At 32.5% G+C, this 19733-nt stretch overlaps 1 protein-coding gene across 2 annotated transcripts in view; it reads right to left on the bottom strand.

Moving 5' to 3' along the window:
• LOC143237735 (irregular chiasm C-roughest protein-like) overlaps window positions 1-6809 on the bottom strand; it is a 55314-nt gene extending 48505 nt beyond the window's left edge. For both annotated transcript variants that reach the window (XM_076477275.1, XM_076477276.1), the window contains exon 1: window positions 6488-6809. The gene's annotated coding sequence lies outside the window, so the exon portion shown is untranslated. The remainder of the gene's footprint in view (window positions 1-6487) is intronic.
• Between the last annotated feature and the right edge of the window lie 12924 nt (window positions 6810-19733).

Here is a 19733-nt window from a genome sequence, read left to right as displayed (position 1 = left end):
AAACTTAGGGACGGCTAACGCAGATATCCCTCGTGTAACTTTGCACGAAATTCAAACCAAACCCCCAGTGGCACAACGTTATGTCTGTGGACTTGCAACGCTAGAAACCGAGCTGCTCAGCCCTGTGGTGAACAGCCTACAGATAGTCCTTTATATAGCTTTGTGCTTAGTTTGAAATAACTAAATACTATATTTCTTTACATATTAATCTAGAATACAAACAACAACGTGTAAAAATTCACCTGCATTCTATCTTCTTCAAAGCTATAAATATTGGCATTCAGTTGTTATTCGATTTTATAGAAAATACAGTTCAAATAATATTAAGTAAGTATTTACAACAAATTTGACAGTTTGCGTACAATTTCTATTGATGAACTGGGCGTGGCCTAGAAGTTATTGAGACAGGACTGGGAACTCAAGAATTCCCAGTTCGTGACCGTTTTCGCAAAAACTTACTCCTCATATGGGTCTTTTAGAAGAATAACGATCAACCCAAATATTCTGTTAGACAAGAATAACCAAAGAGTCGATCCCTTGATCAGCTGCATTTCTTCTAGTTCATCAGATGAAAATTAAGAACTGCTGTACATAGATGGTTCTTTGTGTAGAGGTGCGTGAAACTTATAAAACAAAACTAACAAATTTTATTTTCAATTTTAACAATTTGGTGTTCTACGTTTTGTTTGTTTTTAAATTTAGCGCAAAGCTATCTCGAGGGCTATCTGCGCTAGCCATCCCTAATTTAGCAGTATAAGATTAGATGGAAGGCAGCTAGTCATCGACACCCACCGCCAACTCTTGGGCTACTATTTTACCAACGAATAGTGGGATTGACCGTCACATTATAACGCCCCCACGGCTGAAAGGGCGAGCATGTTTGGTGTGACGGGGATTCGAACTCGCAACCCTTAAGTTACGAGTCGATTGCCTTTACCACCTGCCCATGTCGGGCCGTATAAAAAGTTAAAGAACAGATATAAACTTTTAAGGAGAGCGTACAAATAGTTATAAACTAAGTATGATATTTTAAAACAAGGTATAAGTTATTATACTGATCATATATGTATTCTTAGGCTGAAGAGGTTTGCGTAACCCTGACTTAGACTATGAGATTTAGATTTCTATTAATTTTAATATTAGAAAATCATATATTTTATAACTATTATGTGTTTAGCTAAAAACGGTATTATAATATAATTTTATGTATTTAATAAAGTGTGTGATAGTAATTTTACTTTTACAATTAAGTAATATGCAAAAAATTATGAGCAAACAAGTCATCTTAGTAATTATGGAAATGCTTTTCAGCCACAAGTAAAATAAAATATGATTACCAGTGGATGCTGTTAGTTAATATTTTAATAAAGTCAATGTTTTGAATGACTTTTACATTAAATGAATGGGTCAATCGATACATAACGAAGGTATTGCATTAATAGAATCATACTTTTTATTTAGGCCACTAAAACAAATTATGAATATATTATAATGTGATATTTTCATATATATGTATAAGTGAATGTGAGATGAAACATGTTTGCTAAGAAATACTGAATGATCTTTGGAAGATAATACAAGACAGTTAAAATAATAAGATCACAAAATACATATCCAAACTTAGGGTTGTTAAAATAAATTATTTTCAAAGTTTAAAATAGTGTTAAACAACAAAAATGTATCTGAAAACTAATCTGAGAATTATTATATTTTAATAATATGCAATTTTCAAAAGTTTAAAATATCTTTAAAATGTTAATATTATCTTAATTAATTATTGTAAATTTTATGCATACCACTGGTAACAAACAGGAAATATATATATTTCTTTTAATAAAACTTTACTAACCATCTTATTAACCGAGTCAGTTTAATGATCATGAGATTTTAAAGATTTAGTTTTGCGTATAACTAAGTGAAGTCTTGAACCAATTAAATCCAAAGGGAGATTAAATAACAGCTGTATGGCTTGCAGTGGAAGACATCCCTGCGACGCATGTAAACCTACGTGAAATCAACTAATCAAAGTTAACGTTAGAGTGCAAAATAAGGTGCTCTACAATATACTTTAATCCCTTGGATGCAAGCCTAACAAATTATAAAGCAGTCACAATGAAGCCTAGGGCCGATATTACTTAGAAACGAAATTACTCTAATAAAACCTGATCCTTCTCAATGCACAATAAATCATTAATTGAAAGGCCTGAAACAGAAGGTTTTAATGAAATGCGGTAACTGTTTAATAAATTTTCTTTAAAAGTTTGAATAAAATTTATAGATTTGAGAAAGGAAGTGCTAAATTGAAGTATTCTGTATTCTAAATTCAACTAACTTCCTGTTTTTAAAGAGATTTAAATTGTTTGTTATTGATATCTGTTCATAACCATACATTGAAAGATGTGACAAAAAGCTCGCATTTTAAAACAAATTACCAGTTTACTGATGTTTCAAACATGTATCTCAGAATTAATTATCTGCAACATTCGGAAAGCATCATTTGAAGTAGAAGTCAAATCAAGACTTTCAGGAAAATAAACAGTATTGAGGTATTGTTTAACAGGTTCTCAAAGACTGATTAAATATTTGGACTTTATTTAACTCTAGCAATCGGAGTTTATAAAATAATCCACACAACTGATTTCCAAGACTAATAACCTGAACAATCTAGTCTGTCCATTGGTATTTAGGACAGGATCAAATTGATTTCTAGGTTCTGTACTTGCGTTTCTTTGCTGTTGTTACTTTGTTAATATGTTGATTATTGTGTTTTATGTCGCTCGAGGACTATCTGTGCTAGCCGTCTCTAATTTTTAAGGATTAGACTAGAGGAAAAGTAGATAGTCAACGCCACTTACAGGGCAAGCATGTTCGGTGACGACATTCGAACTCACAAATTGGAGATTTTGAGTCATGTGACACAACAATTAGACTATACTAAACATGTGATCATTAATAACAATCAAAGCAACAGTCAAGATACCAAGAGTGGTAGCCATCTTTTTATCAAATGAATATTAAGTTTAATAAGCAACTTTAATAACACAGAAAAAATAAACATATCTTGATCAGGGAGATTAAAGCTACCTCAATAATTATCAGGCAAAACAATTACGTTTCACAGTGATTTCTATCTAATGATATATAAATAAACAATATAAGAGTTAGTGACAACCATTACAAAAACATTTAATATCCATATTGTGAGATCAAAATCTGTGTTGAATTTTCTTTCGTCTTTACTAACATTTTTTAATATACATGTGTTTTTGTCTTGAAAAATAAGATACAAATTAATCAAGTCCAGTCAGTTTTAAATGTTTCACTGAGTAAATCTCATATGGTCAAAGTCTAATTAGAAATATTTATCTTCTTTAAATTAAATTACCAAAACTGGAGAGCATTCCAAGCTTATGAAACCATTTTGCTTAAAACAATGACTTAACATCCGAGACATTTGAGAGAAAAATATCAATAAGTTTATACTTTTTTTGAGAGGGATGGCGTAGGTTTTCCAGATATAAATATTGTAGTACGATATGAAATTGTGTATGATTATAGAAAGTTTGTAGAACTTCAAAAATCTCCAATTTGTATACAAATCAGAATCATGAATAACCAGTAATTTTAAGTCTTCAAAGATATACCGATAAATACCGTTGCGATATTACAAAAGTAAAAATTCGAATTATTTTGGTTGTTGAATTTCCCGGAAATACTGAACGATATTTTGAAAGTAATGTATGGCAACTGAAATACAAAAGCCACACAAATCTCTAATTCATATGTGACTGTCTACTGGGAAAATATTAATCAACACCAGTCATAGCCAAATGTTGAGCTACCCCTCACCAACAAAAAGTGGCACTTAGTGTCACATTATAACACTTCCAAGGCTGAAAGGGCAAGTATGCTCAACAACAGGACCGCGCGACCAACATATTGCTAACGCCCTAACCACTAGGCCATAAAAGGCCTTCGATATTACAATATAATTAGCTGAATATTAATTTGTTTTCCTTCAAAAAATATAAGTAATATTCTTGGACTTCATGAAAAATAGCACGTGAAGTTTAGTTTGACCCTGTCACTAAATTCTAAAAAATTAGTTTCCTCTTTTCCGCAATGTGCTGCCACCTAGGCTTCTTCTTAAGAATTACACATGGCATCCTGCCAAGTGACCTCTCGTGACCACCGTGCCTTTTCACATATTATTCCAGGTCAGTTCTATCAGTTGTTGTTAATCTTCCGCGTCTTGATAAATCACAGAAAAGGCTCAGGTAGAGAACTAAAACGAATTTGAAAAACCACATCTGGTGAACAGATGCCATTGTCTGAGGGACAACTTTGATCCATTTCACTTGAATAAAATTGTGCTACGTGTACATATTATGACTGCTCTAGGGTCTTATTTAATACAGTAAAAAAATTATAAAAATTAAATTCATTAAGTTGCTTTAATATCAAGCCGTTTAAAAAATTCAGAAAATAGCTAAAATTTGAATAGAAAACTTTCAAATAAAACATATTTTCACGGTTAATATCAAACATCATCATCGTTTTTTGTGTGTTTTTATTTTAATAACCTACCATAAGAAGAAAAATTACCTTTATACTGTACATTATTCATAACAATTGATTTCTTTTTTCTAATAGAACTTTAATGGTTAAATACTATTACTTATGTTACGTTAAAATCAAGCAGTTGTGAGCTTTCGAAACTCTTGGAGTTTTAATACCGAGATCCTATTGAATCTACCGTCATGAAGCGCACAACCCAAATGAAATTTATATCCGCTACGTGTCTTGAGGTATAATGTGAAATATTTCAGATACTTGTTCCATTTTACAGAAATTAGAGCTTGCATGTAAGAAATATTGCTCGTGCTTTTAGTTAGTTTTATACTTCCTGAAAGTCACACTATTAAACAGGTATCTTTTTTATTCTTAACAGAGTCCGCGTGTTTCCTGTATATACAGGTGTACGAATGGTTTCAAATAAAAAATTGCTCCTGACCTCGTGAAGATACGTCACTAAGAAAACATTTATTGTCTTTGTTGTGGTTTCCTCATCCAAGTAATGAGGACAACAAACGAGATTGAAGTAAAACTTGTCATTAATATCTAACAAAAATAAATTTTAATCACTAGAAAATCCTGATAGTTATTATGATGGACCTATGAAACCAAACTAACTAAATCACATTTGCTAACTTGAGATGTATTATAACAGAAATGAATGATAGGATCACACTTTGAGCTAAATAGATTAGTTTTCAACTGTTAAAAAATATTTATTGCTCATTCACACGAAAACTTTGAAGTCCAATCTTCGTAGCGATTGTTTTCTACGACTTTAGAATTTATGTTTCAAATCAAGCACCAAGTTGTGTTAAACGGATTATTTAAAATGGCGATAACTAATAAAATAAAATTGTGAAAATTCATATTTAGTGAAATACTTATGGGTTAATAATGATAGCATCATCTCGGTTTTTTTTTTTTTTTGTTTCTGTTAATATGAAACATTTACACGAACATGCGTTAAAGTCAACTGCAGTTTAGAGCCTGTTTACCTAGTAAGTCTGTTTTCTTCATTTTATATGCCCATGTTATTCGGAAATGAATTTGTTGGTTTGTTGCTAAGCTAACTGCCAGCGTTCCTAATTTTGGACTGCCGACAGTAGATATAGCAAAATACCTATAGTAATCCCCTCCAACTTTTGAACTGGAATAGTGAGACTGACCATTACATTATAACGTTCCTGTAACTAAGAGAGTGAATCTGTTCAGCGATCGGTCTTGATCTCGCAACTCACAGATTGTGAGTCGAGTGACCTAAAACAATAAGCTATGAATGAGAAAGATGATACATTACTAGACATTCGTTACTAGTTTAATTAAACAAAATTCTGGCAATACTGATTAGTAGTCACTATTGGCATGCAAGGATTGGTCTAATACATTAATTCTAATTTATTTCCCGATTTACAACTAACCCCTCCATTTCGTGATAAACAAACCTTTAAGGGTATTATGTACTGTTTAGTCGTAAAACCAATCATTATAAAACTACTTACGCTTTTATTATTGTAATAACACAGATAAAATGTGTATGGCACAAACATATTCCAATCCTTTTTATCACTTCTAATGCATAAGTCAGTATATATATTACCTTTATTTTCAGAACCATAAATATATTTCTTAAAACATGCTTACTGACAAACAAATAGAGTGAAAACTCTAAATAGAGGATTTTATATTAGGGTTAACTGTTTTTATGTTTTTATGCTTGTTGTTATGTTATTTAAACAACATGGTTTCGTTGTTTTTGTATTTTGTAATTTTTACTTCACTAAACCAATCCAAAATATCTATCACTAAAGAACAGTACGATATTTAGTTTATTTCAAGCAAAACCTTCAAGCACATTGCTTACGTAGAACAAATTATCGTTTAGTGGAATAACAACAGAACGGTGTCTTACCTTGGCGCAAGCAACACGTTTAACCTGTCCCGAGAAACAATAAACAAGCAGGTCATAGATCGACTACAGGTTCGGGCCAACTAAAGTAGTATTGGTTTTACTAGACAGGGATTAAATAATCACTTTTGAAACACGTGACAGAAATGTTAAAGCTTGTACATACATTTTCACGAAGACAGCTTTAAGTAATGCATTGCTTTTATTGATGGGTACACGCAAGAGACGTTACAGTTCTAAAGTTTCCTCGACAATGTTCCCTTGTACATTTCAGCAAAACACGCAACTACACCAGCGCAGTCTTGCTAGCTTGCCGAAATAGCACATGCGCGAAGAAGACCTAAGTTATGTCTGTTTACTGGCGCCTCTTTCGGGGACCTTGAATGTCGTTGTGGAAGTACCTTGGATGATGAGCCTTGCCCGGACGATAGAACGTCTTGGAGCAATTGAATAACTGATTCTTAAATGCGTATTCCTTTAAGCTTGGTTCCCTATTTTAGTCTTTCGTATTTAGTGTCCATTTTATCAAAAGTTTACTGAACCTGCCACATTTTCCTAAGTTACAAGTTTGTTTGTTTATTTTAATTTCGCGTAATATTATATGAAGGCTATCAGCGCTGACCGTCCCTAACTTAGCAATGTAAGACCAGTAATCACCACGCACCATCAGCTCTTGGACTACTCTTTTACCAACGAACAGTGGGATTTATCGCAGATTATAACGCTTCCACAGGCCCCTAAGCTACAAGAGTTTGCTTGTTGTTAAGAGCAAAGCTACATAAAGGGTTAGTTGTTCTCTGCTAATTGCTGGTTTCGAAATCCAGTGTTTAGCGGGACTTACCGCTGAACCATGTGAGGGGGAGAAAATTATAAGAGACTTACTAGACAGTTTTAAAGTAAATTAAACTTTGGTATTCAAACACTGTACTGAATATAAACCCGTGCTTTAAATAAATAAATGAATATATACACATATACATTTGAACTCCAATACATTACCCAAACATAATATTATTTAACCAGTACCACTGCAAGTAATGCATTCATATAGATCCTAGATCTTCAAAGCAACAAAAAAAGTTTTATAAGTAAAATCGTCGTATTAAAATAAAGTAATCTGCACATTGTAATATTTTTAGTCACTTCAAACGTAGTATAATTTTACTTATAAAAAATTCTATTTGTTTTTTTTTGTATTCTTCTCATATTCACGCTATTCAAAAAATGGAATATTTAGTGAAAACGAATGAATTTTTACATTAATATATAGATATAACTTGGAGGGGTTGTTATTGACTAAATTCGTTGTAAACTTTATATCACATCTGATGCGTCTCTTTAAACAAGCATTGTTACAAATCTTCTTAACTCATACTTTAGTAGTTGGATATATATCCTTTTTTTATACTTATAATAATCCATTATTAGACTTTTGGTCAGTTTAACCATCGTGTTATTTTACTATTCTAGCCATACAAAATTGTATGAAACAAGCGTGATCCGGGTCTTACTTTTCAGGTGAGACGTCGAAATTAATGTTACAGAACGTACCTATTCAACAGTTTGATTTATATTATAATACTTAAATCGATGAAGAAAAAAATTGCTGTGGAAAACTGTATACATGTGTTTTTTTCGGGTCTCATTTTATTTCTCTTTATGATACAACGCTAAAATCAGCGGTTCGATTCCCCTCGGTGGACTCAACAGATAGCCCGATGTAACTTTACTATAATAAAACACGCACTGTTTATTATACAGCTTCGTTTAAAAGAAAATATATTTATTTAACATGAAATTAATGATTGTAGATCACGGGCTTAAAGATTCTGAGATATACTGAGTAAGTAAAGTAATTTTAAACACTAGCGTATATTTTTAAAGAATGGTGAACATGAAGTGATCTACTTTGTTACAATTAAGCCAAATATAAATGAACAATTTTAAACAGTAAAATCTTTCTACATAGCAGCAAAGTTTGCAAAGCATGATGACTTTAAGTTACTCTATTTTAATTTATAGCTGTCGGAATTAATAAATTTCCTTCTCTCCTTGTAGCTACGTCATTAAAGCTAAGCATCTTATGCTGCTATCGAGAAACATCGTTCACCTATTAGGCAAATCCTTCGTGGCTCTTGGGATTTCGTTTAGGATCACCACCATCACTCTACGCACAGAAGATTTATCGTAACTCACTCCATATTGAATACATGGATTAATAAGCGTGTCATAAACTCACACTAATGATATTTGTTTATCAAATGTGGGATTTCTCCAAGCATAAGAAATACTGCATCCTCTTAAATCAGTAAAGGAACCCAATGAGGTGATGATGGGTGGAAGAGTGGATCGTATTTCAAAACCATAATTTATTGCTACAAAGAATCTTTAATACTTGGTTCCACGAAAGCTATTAAATTTCAAAATTTATATTAAGTCTTTTCCACTGGTGTATGTCATATCGTAACTTTAACAACACTTTCTCATGCAGAAAGAATGTCTGACCATCATTTTGGCAAAGAAATAAATAGGATAAAGAAGTAAAAATATAATCTTAACAGTTCAGTTGTTCATCATTTCTGGTGATTGAAATAATCAACATAGAAACGTTTTTGTCGTTGTTTTGAGGAAATAATTAAATCTTCAAAATAAAATATCGGATTCTTACATACGTTTATATCTTATAATTGTTTGAGCTAAAACTTATCTTACAATCAAATGTTATTTGGTAATAAGAAAAAAAAGAATATTATATTAAATTTTATAAAGTTTCCATTACTGTAAAGTTCAATCCAGTACTAGTAATTGACTAAAAGAAAACATGGTAAAGAATAAGAGCATACGTATATATGACATGAAACATCCACGTGACGCTATTTTCACATGGGCTTTGTACAGAAATATATTTTTATCTTTGGAAAGGACTAAAAAAAAAAAAATTCAAATGTAACAGTAAAGTAACATTCGCTCCGATGGGTTGAAGTATGGTATGGTGGCTACATATAAACACGTGATTTATCCCCGGAAATTATTTGCGTGCATGGTTTCTGTGGCTGAACGCTTTTCGTCATATATGCCAAAAAGCCAAGCACTATTACAATTCCAGTCAATAATGCTAGCTGTAAAGTTCGGAGATGACTTTCATGCTCAAAGCCGTGGGAAACTACACACGGAACCCGGTAAATCCTTTTCAAACAAGCTATTTTTTATCGCTGTCTACAAAATATCTTTGCGGTATCGTAATAACAAAATTTCAAAATGGAAGTTTACAGTTAACCTTTCTAAGAGCAAGTGGTGTTGTTTTTTCTTATTAGTAAAAATTATTTATTTTTATCACTCTCAACTGTGGTCAAAGAGAAATCATCTACATAACAAAAAACTTGGATTTATTTGGAGTAGATAGGATTTCTTAGCTAAAGTTCACCGCATCAATATTTCAAGATAACGGTAACAGGCTTAGAACACCGAATAGAACGTTTTCCAAAGAATAATAATCAGTTAGTTAATGGTTAGAGATGTATAGGTTGCCTTGATTCTTAAACACGTCTTAGTATACTCTGACGAACAACTGGTCTATAAAATAATTATAGTTTGTACATCATAAAGTGATTTGACAGAGTAACATTATTGTTGTTTTTTCATTAATATTTTTGGTAATCCTAAAACACTTTTATTATGTAACAGTCATTAAGTTATATTTAGTATCGTTGATCTGAAGATATCTAAAGAGTTTTGAAATTCGCTGATTGGGCAGCTTTTTTTAAGCACTAACTTCGGTTGTACATAGATAATTTAAATTTGTCTTGATGATAGACGCAAGAAAACCTTTTGTAGACAACAGTATGCGTTACAAACATTTTCACTTTTCAGTCAACCGATTAAAATATTTCTGAAATTTAAAAGAAAGACATATTATTATGTCTTAATCACTATTTGTTCTAGGAGAACAAATTTCACTACAGAGACATTCAGAGACGGAAGTTTATCCAAGAAAACAATTGGTAAGATTCAAGGTACTTCAAAACCATATGATATGTCAAACTTATATTACTTCTCCCGTAAACTAGCATCGCCTGTATTTTCGACAGTACTTGAATAAAATGTGTGACAGTGTGCAATGCATTATGAGAACTGAAGGCCACTGTCTGTATCATATGATGTTTGCAGTAACCACACTTCCGAAGCGGTTTATCAATAATTTCCGAATTTCCGATCAAAGAAAGGTACTCTCATAGATCAGAAATGTAAGTTATTTCAATAGATAAAGTAGCTAATTAAATACATCATGGTAGACAGGAGTGTAAATATAATTAAACAAAGAATTATAATGATCAGAATGTATTGATTCATCAGTTAGGTACTCTCGCTGTTATCGATATTTTCGGTCGTAATTCCAATAACATCTTACGGATTACAGCAAGGTAAGAGAATTGCATTAGTCTTAATGTTAACAATAGAAACTTAAAATGGAAAACTGCACTCAACAAACAAATGCAAAAATATGAATAAAAATTAACAACTTACCTGCATTAACCATTTTAACTAACATTGTTATTTTCAAAAGAAATAAAGAAGTGTATGTTTATTTACTTTGATATTCTGACAATCTATACTTACTTTATAGAATAACTGAAAATATCTGAAAGTGGAATGATTGATTGCTGTGAAAATTTCGAAACACCTTTTATCATATCCAATTTTCCCTGAATAAACGTATGATTCACAATATGTGTCTGGTAAAATTTAGTTTTCTTAGAAAAATAATTTTCAAGGATATATAATAATATCAAATATGATATTTTCCTCACCATCACCCTTTGTCTTATCATATTATTTTAGAATTTGAGATTGTATAATAGTATAGATGAAAACTTTTCCCAAGTAGCTCTCTGTAACAATGCTGAAATATAAAGAAACCATTCCTTGGTTTGTTTCTTTATATTCCAGCTTTTGACTTTTTGAAACTACTATAACTTTACATTGGAACACAGAAAAGCTATCACTATTCCCAATATTATTATATTTATATCTGTCTGAAGTTGTCTAGTTTAACTAGTCCATATATAATTACTAGTGTGCACTATGAACTAAATTTTAAAAAAGCGTTACTTTCTAAATAAAGTAAATGACAAAATTAATAATAAAATGTAGTTTCTAAACAATTATTTTATTTTAATTTCTAGTTGCGACTGTATTTTTTTCTATAATGTTTTGAGCAAAAAACAGGAGAACATATGTACAATAAATAAATATAATACTTATATGTATTTATTATCTCCTTAACTGTTTAAACACATCGTGGGGGATTTGAAACACCCATTAGCGAATACTTACTAAATATCTTAATTTTGGCACCTACTGTATAGTTCTAATTAATCACTTCTCAAACACATACACTATGAAAATATATATTGGAAAACTTATGTATTTAGAATTAACACTTTCTTTAGGCTATCTTTATATTTTATAATCTTTCATTGTTTCTTTAAATTCTATCTTAACATCAACACTTTTGATAAATAAATATAGTATATGGACCTCGTGTATTTACACATTACATTACATAATCTATAACAAAACTTTCATTTTACGTAATGATACTTAATTTACTACAAAAATATCCAACATTATAAAACTTCACCTTTTATTTAAAAATGGATATTACATAAAAGCTTGAGAAAAGTGCATATAGTTTTGTTTGTTTAGAATTTCACGTAAAACTACATTAAGGCTGTCTGCGCTATCCTCCTTAATTTTAGCAGTCTAAGACTGGAGGGAAGGCAAATAGTGATCACCACCCGTCGCCAACTCTTAGACTACTTTTTTACCAACGAATAGTGGGATTTATCCTTCTTTATGACTTCTCCACAAATGAAAGGGTAATCATATTTGGTGGAACGGGAATTCGAACCCGGAACCCTCAGATTGCGAGTCAAACGATCTCTCACTGCATGTAGATTAAACTCAGGAACTTTATTTAATCACCACAGTTGAAATGTTTTGTTTTTGCATACAAACTTTGGCACATTTTACCTTTGCTATCACAGCATATGTATAACACGTTATAGAAAATAAAACTACAAACTGACCATCAGTTTGTTTACTTTTTAGTTGAGAAATCCCTTAACGTTTGCTCAGCAATATCATTGGTGTTGTCGTAATTCATAACTGATACTTTATTTTTTGACTACTCTATTGTTGTCAAAATCTAACTAGTCATACATAGTTCTTTGCATCACAACTACTCTATTGTTGTCAAAATCTAACTAATCATACATAGTTCTTTGCATCACAACTACTCTATTGTTGTCAAAATCTAACTAATCATACATAGTTCTTTGCATCACAACTACTCTATTGTTGTCAAAATTTAACTAGTCATACATAGTTCTTTGCATCAGAACTCTTTGTCCCTTCTTTAGACAATGTTAAGTTAAGACATAAAATTCACTGTAGGGACATTTAGCTTAGAATAACATGAAATCTCTTTCACAGGGATTATTTGATTGGCTGTTTAACTATACATTTTTTGTTGTTTTAGGAATTATATTGTTAGTAAAATATCCAGTACTTTCGAAGCCTACTTCGAAAACAAGGTATTCTGCATTCAGTAAAATACTTTTCTCCCAGATATACTTCTGTATTATGAACATAGCTTTCGTCTCATGTTTTCAAGGTTTGTTTGAAGGTAGATCTGCAATGGAATATGACTAGTTGCTCATCATTAATAGTAGTAGCCTCTTTACGAGTGAAAAATGACTCAGTAGGATACATTTGGTAATAACTGTTACAGTGTTATAAGAATTACAGAAGTAGTTTGTCGGATTAGTTGTTATATTGGCCATATCTGTATTTACTTTTTTCTTTGATTCATCTGTAAACAACAAATTAATGGATTCACAAACAACTTGGTGGATAAATAATTGAAAAAGCCCATAAGATCCATATGTTAACTGCATGTAATACTGAGCATTATACAAAGTATAAACTCAGATACACACTTTAAACCTTCCTACATTTTAGTACTTTAGTCAATAAACTATGGTAGTTGGTGAATAACTTTTTATTTATCAGGTCTTTACTGTTATCTCACATTGAAAAGATTCAGCTGAACTAAATATTGTTTTAATAACTACGTTTCCACATTTCACAATAACGATAATAAGTTTGCCATTTTTACAACTACCTACACACTTCACACCGTTTTGCACGGACCACTATCAGAATATATCTGAGGCATGCGTGTGCATTTTTTTCTTGTAGCAGAGCCATATCAGGCTATCTGCTGAGTCATATCTGAGGCTTTTCAAAGACTTATTACAACACGACCAAATTGTTGTAACTTCCAAAATGTATTTGACTTAACGTGTAGTTAACACAGTAGTGAAGATGTAATGGCATCCATTGCTGAAGGAAGACACGCTAAAAAAACGTTTATTGCAAATTTAATTTTTCAATCTTATTTCCACAATACAGATTAATGAAAGAAAGAAAAATTTTATATTTTTATTAGGTTTATCTAAGGCTTCTATGAATATCAAATTTATGCATTCTCTAAATCGTATACATAGAAAATATTTCGCTGAAAAATAAATAGATTAAAAATATTCTCAACACATAGCTACCTTTTAAAATCCCGGGACAGCATAAAATATTTCATGCTCGAATAATACAAATATTTAAGAGCAATTTATGTTTACAACTGACACTTAATCTGTTTCAAACAAAAAAAAAACATATTCAAAGAGACCTTTCTATTCACACTATGGAAGTTAAAACATGGTTAATACCTTCTACTCTTGGCATCATCAATGTATGTTTCGGAAATATGAGAGGATGGGTACATTATTACAATATTCATAAACCAAGAATCGACAGTGATAACGCATTCAGGTGGCTAAAGGCTTTAGCACAAGACATCGAAAAATAATAACACTAAGCAAAAGAGAAACTAATTTAGTATTGAATAGTATATTACAGACTATATTTATTATATACATCTTTGTGGATGAAACTTTTCCCTACTTTAAAAAGCTAAAATTAGGGGGTTCGATTCCCATCGGTAGGCACAGCAGATATCCCGGTGTGGCTTTGCTATAAGAACAACAAATGCACTGAGCGAAACTACCTCGACCTTTCAATTTATAGTATTTGGTTAAGCCTTACTTTTTCCTCGTAACTTGGTTTTGTTTTTATAATATAGATTTGTTTTCTTTATTTATAGTTAAGCACAAAGTAACACAATGGGCTATCTGTGTTCTGTCCACGACGGGTATCAAAAGCCGGTGTCTAGCAATATAATTCCGCATATTGCTGTGCCATTGGAGGTTTGTAATATAATTTCCCTAAGCATTAAAAGTTTCTGCAGGGTACCCGAAAATGTTGTGGTTCAAGTGTAGATAGAACTAAAATTAGCATTAACTTTTATTTCTTACATTTGAGGTTCATATTTCAGGCTGTATTGTAGCTTACAGAGTTCACAGTTTTTCTCATGGTCCATGCTATACATATAATTTACTGACGTAACAGCAAAATAAATTGCTGCGTTAAGCTTTCCTTGTGTAACGTCATTTTAGTTTCTTCTGACTGACCAACAGACATCACATCGCTGTAAAATGGTCGAATAGTTAAAACAGGCGGCTCCTTTAGGTATCATCATACTCCTTTTGTGGAAATAAACGAGAAACGTTTAGTTTTTTTCTGTTTAATTTACATTATCTGCATTTTAACTGATTTTAAGTAACATATTAATATAATCAAGAAATACACTGCTGGCCAAAATCTTAAAGCCAATGAACATAAAGAAAAAATATGCATTTTGCGTTGTTAGATTCAACTACTTATTTGAGAAGAGCTTCGAAAGAAGACAATAATGAAAGGAAAAATAAAAATATTTTTTAGCATTTAATAGGCAAAATGTGAATACTATGAAATTAGCCTAAATACTAGCTGGTCAAAAGTTTAAGACCATACTGAAACGTAGCATTAGTCGGTAAACACGTAACGAAATTCAGTCATTTGTATTACATTTGGTAAAAACATGGCAAAGGCTAAAAAGTTGACAGATTTTGAACGTGGCAGAATTGTCGAGCTGCAAAAGCAAGGTCTCTTTCAACGGACCATCGCTGGTGATATTGGGCGTAGTAAAACTGCTGTTGTAAATTTCTTAAAAAACCCTGAGGGATAGGAACGAGAATTTCAAGTGGTCGGCCCAAGAAAATTTCGCCGGCCTTGACAAGGTGAATTCGACGGGTTGTCCGGCAAGACACCAGCCGATCCAGATTAATGCCCTTACTAACGCAGAATGCAGCTCAAGAACAATAAGACGGCATCTATGAGAGAAAGGCTTTAAAAACCGTAAACGTCTTCAAAGGCCACGCCTCCTTCAACACCACGAAACAGCTCGGTTAAACTTCACTGAGAAACACCAAACATGGGACGTAGAGAAGAGGACGAAAGTTTTGTTCTTTAATGAAAAAACTTAACCTTGGTGGTCCAGATGGCTTCCAACGTTACTGGCACGATAAGGATATACCACCGAAAATATTTTCTACACGACACAGTGGAGGAGGTTCCATCATGATCTGGGGTGCTTTCTCCTTCCACGGAACAATGGAGCTTTAGGTTATACAGAGGCATCAAACAGCAGCTGGCTACATTGGCATGTTGGCGAGAGCATCCTTATTGACTGAAGGCCCTCGCTTGTGTGGAAATGACTGGATCTTTCAGCAGAACAACGCTGTAATCCACAATGCCCAGAGGCCATAGGACTTTTTTATGACGAATAACGTAATTCTTTTGAACCATCCAGCTTGTTCGCACGAACTAAACCCCACTGAAAATGTTTGGGGTGGATGCCAAGGAAAGTCTCTAGAAATGGACGTCAATTCCAAACAGTGCATGATCTTCGGGAAGTCTTCTTCACCACTTGGAATAACATTCCAGCCAGCCTTCTCCAAATGCTTATATCGACCTTGCCAAAGCGAACGTTTGAATTTATTCGCAATGACGGCCGTGCAACTTAATACAGAGGTCTCTTGTTGGGCATTTCCTGCCCTGTTTAGGTCTTCTTTTTAGTATGGTCTTAAACTTTTGATCAGCTAGTATTTAGGCTAATTTCATAGTGCTAACATTTTCTCTATTATATGCTAATTTTTTTTTCCTTTTCTTATTTTTATCTTTCAAAGCTCTACTCAAATAAGTGGTTGAGTCTAACAACGCTAAATGCATATTTTTTCTTTATATTCATTGGCCTTAAAATTTTGTCCAGCAGTGTATTTTATAACCAAGCATAAAGTAAAAAACATAATTTTTTTTGACGAACATAAACACCATGCTAACAAACTTTATTAGTTCAACTTATGGATGAACGACAAGCCATATAATCAAATTTCGAGGATCAACTTAGAAGAAAATGTTTGACTTTTAAAATTTTAAAGTCAAATATCAAGAGAACAATTGTAATTACTGAAAACGTGTTAACCTTATTTTGAAGTTCCTAATCAAGTACATTGAAATTAGTGTTTGTTTTTTAATTTTGCGCAAAGCTACACGGCCCGGCATGGCCAAGCGTGTTAAGGCGTGCGACTCGTAATCTGATGGTCGCGGGTTCGCATCCCCGTCGCGCCAAACATGCTCACCCTCCCAGCCGTGGGGGCGTCATAAAGTGACGGGCAATCCCACTATTCGTTGGTAAAAGAATAGCCCAAGAGTTGGCGGTGGATGGTGATGGCTAGCTGCCTTTCCTTTAGTCTTACACTGCTAAATTAGGGACGACTAGCACAGATAGCCCTCGAGTAGCTTTGTGCAAAATTCAAAAAAACAAACAAACAAACAAGCATAGCTACACAAGGGCTATCTGCGCTAGCCGTCTCTAATTTAGCAGTGTAAGACTAGAGAGAGGCTGCTAGTCAATACCACCCACCGCCAACTCTTGGGCCCTCCTTTTACCGACGGATAGTGGAATTTACCTAACTTTCTCTGTGCTACCACGGCTGAAAGGTCGAGTATGTTTGGTGTGACGGGAATTCGAATCCGCGACTCTTAAATTGCGAATCAAATGCCCTAACCATGTGGCCTTGCCAGGCCTTGAAATTCGTAAACTTTCCAAACTGTAGATATCTACTACAGGTCAAAATTCGTGATGTTAAGAAAACACGTAGACTCAACAACTGAATTAACGACTTTTCCACTGTATACTAATGGTTTAAAATAAATTATCCCTGAAGCTATAATTAAAATTCTCATTTCAAATTAGTTACATTTAAAAAACTCGAAGCTGCAAAATACTCATAAACTAATAATTAGGAATATTACAAACGTCACCCAAACCACAGCGCCTAGATATTGCAAACATCCACGTTGTTCAAACTTTGCAGTAGTTAAAAGAAGTTGCTGCCACCTAGTGAAATTAAATTAAATTTTAAGTTTTCACTACATTATAAGTAAAAAACACTTCGCAGTAATAAGTGAAAAATATTCGTTTATTGAGTACATGTATACACACAATTTTTTCTCATTACAAATAACATTTTATTTTGGTTCAATGAATTATAATTCATTTAATAATTAAATTTATAAAAGGTATTAACAAAAGCGTTTCCTTTTAGTTAGCGTGCTAGGTTTAAAATCAAAAGATCCCCCGTTAGGCCGGGCATGGCTAGGTGGTTAACGCATTCTGAGGGTTGCAGGATCAAATCTCCGTCACACCACACATGTTTTACCTTTTAGTCGTAAAGGCGTTATAATGTTACAGTTAATCCCAATGCTGACTGAAAATTTCGAAGGCCTATATTTAAAATTTGTTTTATTGTGTAGTTGGTCCTCTAGTCTCATGCTCAAAAAAGTAAAGTTCGCAGTTATTAGGAGTATCATGTGAGTATTAAAACCAAATAAATTAGGTTTGTCCAAAAGTTAAAATTCACACCTGATGAAAATGTAATAAAATAAATGATCTCCATACACAAAGATATACCATTAAATCTGATATTTTGCATGTATAAGTCAACTAAATTATATTGAAATAATGAAAAAAAAATTCTTTTTCCACATCCGCAAAATCTTTGGGCTTTTTTATAGTAATTATTCACTGTCGAAAAGCACTTTTAATCGTGATTCTCTCATGCACACAATATTATTCATCATCGACCTCACAGGAATTGTATCATTCTACATTTCAAGAGAGTAAAATAACAGTTGGAGAATTCTATATCTTGTATCCCATATTTCATCTACTGTATGCACATATGAAGTGACAAGTTTGCTATTTCTATCTTTAATACCTTACGTCCGTAGAAAGAGACCAATCAATAATCAGCAGAACAATGTCCAGAACAACGTACTGTAACATTTTTTGTTGGTTTTTGATTCTTTTGAAAATAAACTGGAGTGTATGATACTGCGCTCTCTGGTGAGTAAAATATAAAAGAAAAATGTATCATGTGCTGTTTTCTCATGATACCCTTCTAAAGGGAAAAATATAACTAATATAACCTAGATTTATCAGCTGCGAAGCTTGCCCTAAATAAATAATACACATTCACGTTATTTTGAATAATAACTATTAAGTCTATAAAGAGTGAACAACTTTTACGGGAGGATGCTTAACCAATCATTAATGTTTTACGTGTAAGAAGCAACGTTCAGAAAAAGAACCTATCAAAATAATTCCTTGTAGAAACAAGAGTGACAGCCGAAAATCCATTGAAAAAAAGGTCAGAATAGAAATACAGTTGAGTCAGAACACCGAAGCTAACAAATCAAACATTATTTATCCACTCAAACACTTTAAGACTGGATCAACTCCATTCTTAAAGAAAAGGTTATTGAAACGTCAATTTCTTAATAAAGTAAAGCATTGATTAAAGTCGAAATATAGAATATACGGAAAGAGAACATTTGGAAGTTGGAACTTTAGCCAAATAGCAAAACAAAATACTTAAAAATGGAATTAAAACAAAAAATTTCTAAAATAACATTTACTGTTGTATTCAGCAGGAATAAGTTTTGTAATAAATTAATAAAAGAAAATCATAACGCTTTATAAAACGCTGACTAGAATTTTAAGCCAATCGCAAAGATATTTGTATGTGATCAAAAATTATCCATAGACGTAAAAAATACCACTCCAAAACATCTTATAGAAAGCAAATGAAAAATAAGCGCAAAAAACCGTCCACGTGTCCACTATTAATAAGGGGCTTAATAGCTGATAGTTTATCTTTAGGGTAAAGCCACCTTTGGCTCTCTG

This window comes from Tachypleus tridentatus, chromosome 13 (genome assembly GCF_004210375.1).
Source record: "Tachypleus tridentatus isolate NWPU-2018 chromosome 13, ASM421037v1, whole genome shotgun sequence".
In the NCBI taxonomy this organism is placed as follows: domain Eukaryota; kingdom Metazoa; phylum Arthropoda; class Merostomata; order Xiphosura; family Limulidae; genus Tachypleus; species Tachypleus tridentatus.
Note: the sequence above shows the minus strand (reverse complement) of the source record. Positions and strands in the feature narration are given on the sequence as shown.